At 39.1% G+C, this 6,402-nt stretch overlaps 1 pseudogene; it reads right to left on the reverse strand.

Moving 5' to 3' along the window:
• Positions 1-3,286: 3,286 nt before the first annotated feature.
• LOC104220754 (indole-3-acetic acid-amido synthetase GH3.6-like) lies at positions 3,287-6,105 on the reverse strand (annotated as a pseudogene).
• Positions 6,106-6,402: the final 297 nt, after the last annotated feature.

Raw genomic sequence — 6,402 nt, forward strand, 5'->3', positions numbered from 1 at the left:
ATTCTCCCCAATATTTGAGAGGTAATTTGGATTGGAACAAGAGTGCCCTGGCAGTCTCAAGGAGGTACTTATGTTTCCTTTCTACCACTCCATTTTGTTGAGGTGTATAAGGGCATGTTTTTTGATGAATGATTCCCTTGGAGTGGAAGAAATGAGTGGACTCAGTGTTGGTAAACTCTAGGCCATTATCTGACCTAATACACTTGATTTTACTTTGAAATTGGGTGTTAACCATATACACAAAAGCTTTAATGATCTGTAAAGCATTGCTTTTAGAGCTCAAGAGGTGTGTCCAATTACACCTACTATAATCATCCACTAAGGTAATAAAGTATTTAAAATTCTTATGAGTAGGTTCATGATAAGGTCCTCATAGGTCAACATGTAGGAGATCAATGATATTACTGGTGGAGCTTGTTTTCTGAGGAAAGGGTAGCCTGGATTGTCTGGCTATGGGGCAAATTGAACAAAGGAAAGGTTGTTTTGAAGAAAATTGGACGGGAATTAATGATATACCCCTCATCTTCACAAAAGGTACATGTCCCAACCTATTGTGCCATATAAAGTACACATTGTTTGTATTAGGCAAAGTATAATGTGAAGTAGAGCACTGAGTTTTATTGAAATTGGAAGTATTTACAAGTGAACATGGATGAGTGTGAGTGTGTGAAACATTTACAGGTGAGTGAATGTGAGAATGTAAACTATTTTCATGACATGAAGTAGGTAAAATAGTGCAAGAATTCAAAGGAGCAGAGTTTGAAGCTGAAACTGGGTTCTTTAGACAACTGGAACAAAGAAGATATAATCCATCCTTGATCTTACCAATCTCTAGAGGCCTCTTCATTGAAGGGGCCTGCAGAAGACATGAAGAGTCAGTGAAGGCAACTAAGCTTTTAATCTGTGAAGTAAGGCAATGAATGAAAATGAGATTATACTTGAAAGAAGGTACATAAAGAACTTTATGTAATACTATATGAGATGTATATGTTACAGTTCCAGTTTTTGTCACTTTCACTCGATAGCCATTGGGTAGAGTGATTAGCAAAGGATATGAAAGAGTTTTGGTGTGAGATAATAGGGATTTATTAAAGGTCATGTGGTTAGATGCTCCAGAGTCTAAAATTCAGAGGTCAACACTTGGTGTAAAGCATCTACATGATAGCAAACAAAAATCAATAGACAAGATAGAGGCAGAAAAAGCAAAGATACCCGCAAAATTCGCATTTCTATTGGTTAGTGCCGACAAGTGGTGTTCTCTCCTTCACTCCCAATGTGAAATTGTTGTAGTAGGCTAAATAGTTGCCCATACTGTTTCTTGGTCAAGTTAAGAGGGAAATTCATGTTGTTGTTGTCACTACACCCGTGAGAGCTCATCCCATCATCCTTAACTGACATGGATTCAACTGGTGCACCATGCACATTGCAGAAACTCTCTTGGCCTTATTGAATCTAGGATTAAAGTTGTTGTTTTGGGGATAACCATGCAGCTTGAAACACTTATCTTTGGTATGCCATGGACGTTTGCAATAGTCGCAAAATGGACGAGGCCTACTATTTGGGTGATTCCCAGTCGAATAATTGATTTTGAAGCCCTCATTTCTCGATGTATTGACATCCAAAGAGGTAGATTCCATTGTAGGCAAGCTGATATTCCTAGAAGAGTTGACATTCATAGATGCAGATTCCATCATAAGCGAGTTGCTTGGCCTAACTTCCCTTTGTTTTTCTTCTAGATCAGTAGAGAAAATGCTTGAGCCACTGATGGCAATGGATTCATCATCAGAATACTACCTCGCACAACCATATATACTTCATTAAGTCCCATAAAAAAATGAATTAGGCACGTGTCTTGTCCAGCCTTATGCATGGATTCCTTGGCTCCACAGGTGCACTGGCAACTACATTGAGATTTGGCACTCAAATTGTTCAATTCTTCCCATAACCTTTTCATTTTTGTGTAATAACCTGTAACGTCGAGAACTCCTTGAGATAAATCGTTAATTTCCTTCTGAATTTGGTATAGCTTGGTTCCATTGGTTTGGTCATAACGATCCTCTAATTATATCCATAATTCTGTTGCATCATTTGCATATTCTACGCTATCTGCAATATCTTTAGCAAGGGAATTTAAAATCCGCGAAGTAACCATATTGTCACAACGCATCCATTGACGGATGGATGGGGAATCTGGTTCTGGACGTTTGCACTCACCATTGATGAAGCCTAACTTGTTCTTCACTGAAAGAGCACGTAGAACACTTCTCCTCCAAGATCGATAACCAACATTGCACCCGGGTTGTCAGAAGGGTGCATGTTAAAGGAACAATTAATTTGGATCGATGTTGGGCTCAGAAATGGGGGTAGAGATAGGACTATCTGCAGTAACGCCGGAATCGTCTACTTGATCGAGAGTCGCCATGTGAGAGTTAATTTGGGAGAAGAGAAATTGACAAATTGAAAATTAGGGCAAAATCGAAATTTTCGATTTTGCAATGAAAGTCACGATTCAATAGGAATTGAGTAGTAGGATCTGATAGAACAATGCTCTGATACCATGTAAAGAGGAAGAAGGCACAGAGAACCTTGAGCTCAAGCTTGAGCTGCCATGGAGAAAATACAGAAGCTTCGAGAGAGAGAGAAAAAGCTGAGAGAAAATAATTTCTGAAATGAACCGTGCAATCTCTTTAGTTCAATAAACGATTACATATATACACGAGTGAGTCCTCCACTTATAACATGGAACACTAACTAATTGCAAACTAATTGACAGCTAAGCTAAACTAACATTTAACTAATTGACAGCTAAGTTAAGCTAACAGTAAAACTAATAGTAAGTGAAAATACATAAATATTCATAGCTCAATAATAATCATAAAAACTCCAAATTAAATCACTTGAAAACTTAAGTCAACTTCCGGTGGCAATAGTATAGACCATAAACCTCTTTGTATAGAGAAAAGCAAGATGCAAAATAAGATCATTAACATGATCTTGATTACAGCTAAGGATAGATTTGAATCTCTATGTATCCCACAAAATCATGTAATAAGAAACTATATTAATTAAGGAACAATCACATTAGTGTCCCTAAAATATCTCCGTGAAATCTGCCCATCTTTCAACAATAAAAAATGCAGATGTCAAAATAAAATAAAGGTAGCATCATATCATTTCTCTATCTTTTTTCATTTGCAATGTCATATGAAACATATAGTGGACCCGTTTCAAGTTTTTTTGTACAGGAAAACACCAAGAGATAGAGCATGTTCAAGCTAGATATTACAACAGATAAATACTATAGTTCAGTTTAGCAATTTAAATTAACTAGAAGCATGAAGGAGGAGGGGGAAAAAGGAGAAGAAGAGCGTTTAGATGGAAGCGGCTTCTGCCGCTGGGTCTATATGTAAATGAGAACAGAATGTATAGAGTGTCTTAAAAAAAAGGACGTACAGTGCCATGTTTTGTTTGTGACAAACACAAATCCATACCATGTCATGAAAGACTAACATAGTTAGGATGATTTTGAATCCCTGCAATAATCCACAAATGGTTGTTTTTTTTTCTGGATAGTTAATGAAGCTACAAGCAGAGAAATCTTGACATTTAAGTTGTGTTGTCCCATTTCTTGTAGCCAGGAGCCCATTTTGGACACATGGGACTGAAGTAGCTGGATGCGACCCTAGAGGTCAATAGCTCAATAAAGGGTGCATATTTCACACATAGGGGTGTCTTGTATTGGTTCATAGAAGCACCTAAGCTAATGCGATAGTCCATGAGCTTGTCAAAAGTTCCAGTTTCCACCATCCTGATTTCTAGAGGCCCGATGGATTTATCAGACGCACGTCCCTCGCGGTAGAAGTAGTTTAGAGATTCTTCAATTGTGATGCAACACGCTTCAAAGACTGAAGGAGGAATTGAGGTAGAGTCATTCATACTCAGCTCCCAAAATAGGACATAGTGGCTTGGAATGGTGGTGAAATCGACGCTGGTGTACTGGGATAAATGTGCATCAAATAGCATCAGATTGCCCACTGCATTTTGTAGCTCAACTTCATTAGTGTAGTCAGCACCAATGCTCAATATTACATTTTCCCGACATAGGAAGTTGAATTGAGGGGCGTTGTTCTTGTATCCAGCAACACGAAGCACATCACCGACTCTGTACCTATAGAGTCCTGAAATGGAACAAAATTCAAGCAAAGCTAAGCGTTGGCAAATTTGACAGATAAATGGAAAAAAAAAATATGTCAAGAGCTTTTCATTTGGTATTTGAAAATACTACCATACCAGAATGTGGTAACGACAAGCTCGTACTCCTGACCAATCTTGACATCAGCCAAATCAACCAACTGTTGTTGTTCTTTCTCATTAAGCGACTTGGGCATGGAGATAGAATCAATAACTCCACTGTTTCCATGATATGGTAAGAACTCAGAATAGCACATAGTGGGAATAAATGTGTAAGATACATCAGTGGGCTGACAAAAAGGGTTCAAGTTGATTCCAAAGTGGCATTCTGAGGAAGCATACATGGTACTAACAAGAGGGAGGCTATTGCTATAATAATCAAGGGTCGGTACATATTGTGACATGAAGCCAGTCACAATAGTTTCCACATACTTGGTATTAGGCCACAACCTAGTGACGATCCCTTGCCATGAATCTTTACTGCATCCAGCCTCAATGAAATTAGCTAACTTTGGGTCAGGTTTGAGTATTTCCATCACTGCCTCTCTCACTGACGGATTAGTTATTTGGGTGTTAAGAGTTCCGGTTCGGATATCGTTACAAAGTAGAGACCAGTGCTTCTCCAAGAATCGGATGGCACTAATGAAGCCGCTTGGAAAAAGCGAGCCAACACGGAGGACTTCTTGGTTTTGGCAGAGGCCACAAAGCATTTGGGAGTACAAGCTTTGGTAAGAGTCAGAGCAAAGAATGGTTGAAGTCGGACTGGTGTAGTTAAAGTGGGGGTGATGAAGACGACTGTAGTTGAAATGAGGACTCGTGTAAATACTTGTTGAAGCAAAGCGAGCTGGTAATCCTCCTGGGGTCTTCTCTTCAGACTTTATGAACATGAAATACATCCCTTTACCTTTTCCGAAATCTGGAGCCACTTGGCTCATCACGGACATCATAAGGTTTTGAATTTGTACTGATCTCCTCTCAAACTCTCTCTACTGTTGGTATCAATTTGCTTTCCCCTCCAGACGTACCAGAACTGCATGTAGTACATCAAAATTTCCCTTTTAGCAAATACTAATTACGAATGTGTATACATGTGTGCGTGTCTGAGCAGCCGAGGGTCTCCCGGAAACAGCCTCTCTATCCCCTCCGGTGTAGGGGTAAGGTCTGCGTATACTTTACCCTTCCCAGACCCAACGGGGTGGGATTCTACTGGGTTGTTGTTTGTACGTTTTATACATGTGTGTATTCACATGCAAGAGCAACATGCATGTGTTGTTGACATAATCAAGTAGATAAAGTATAAAGTATATTTTCTCTAACAACTTATGCGAGATTATCACATAATTTAATATCTATTATATATCCAAAATGAGAGAGATCGATATATAGGAATTTTATACTCCACTTTCTATTCAGGGAAAAAAAGGATCCGAGGAGAACCTTGTAAATAGTTCAGAGATGGTTTTGGAGCAGAGGATAGGAGATTTATTGTCATAGGCTATACGGTTGATATCAGACTGAATATCTTCATAAGTGATGACAGGTACGACTTTCTTGAATGTCTCTCTATCATTACGGCCATTGAGATTATGGCGTTGCAAGTACTCAACATGGGTTGAGCATTCTGGGAGAGAATTTCAGCAAGAACTCTACATTGGACCTCATCAACGTTGCTAGTCACCTCTTCAATGAATTCAAGATTCTTCTTGATTTCTTCTGCCATACTCCATGTGGACTTGTTGGGGCTCTTTGTTTCCTCAGCTATGCTTCCACCCATATTTTATAGAGTGTGTGTGGACACTGTCCACACGGATGGACAAGTGTTGTGTGGGAGGGAAGGCTGAGTCGAGCGATAGTTCCATGATCCCGACCAACAACTTCTAGATCTGTTACAAGGTGAAGAAAACGAATATTGAGTTATGGTCGTAGTGTGTAGGACCTGTAGAACGTGAAGATAATGAATACTTGAGTGTATCAAGTGGGGCTTTATATAAAGGATGTTTTGGGGTACTAGTTCTAAATAAAATATATCCACGTGTCTCTCTTCTTTTTGTTAATTTGGTATAGTTAGTTGAAACTTCAAAACGTGATTCCCGCCTCGCCTTTATACCATGTACAGCACTACTTAATATAATAAAATTGCTTGAGGCAACTCTGACTTGGGAGCATGGGTTATAGATCCGTTCCCATTGTGTCTATCCAGATATGGATCTT

Source organism: Nicotiana sylvestris, chromosome 12 (assembly GCF_000393655.2).
Source record: "Nicotiana sylvestris chromosome 12, ASM39365v2, whole genome shotgun sequence".
NCBI classification, from domain to species: domain Eukaryota; kingdom Viridiplantae; phylum Streptophyta; class Magnoliopsida; order Solanales; family Solanaceae; genus Nicotiana; species Nicotiana sylvestris.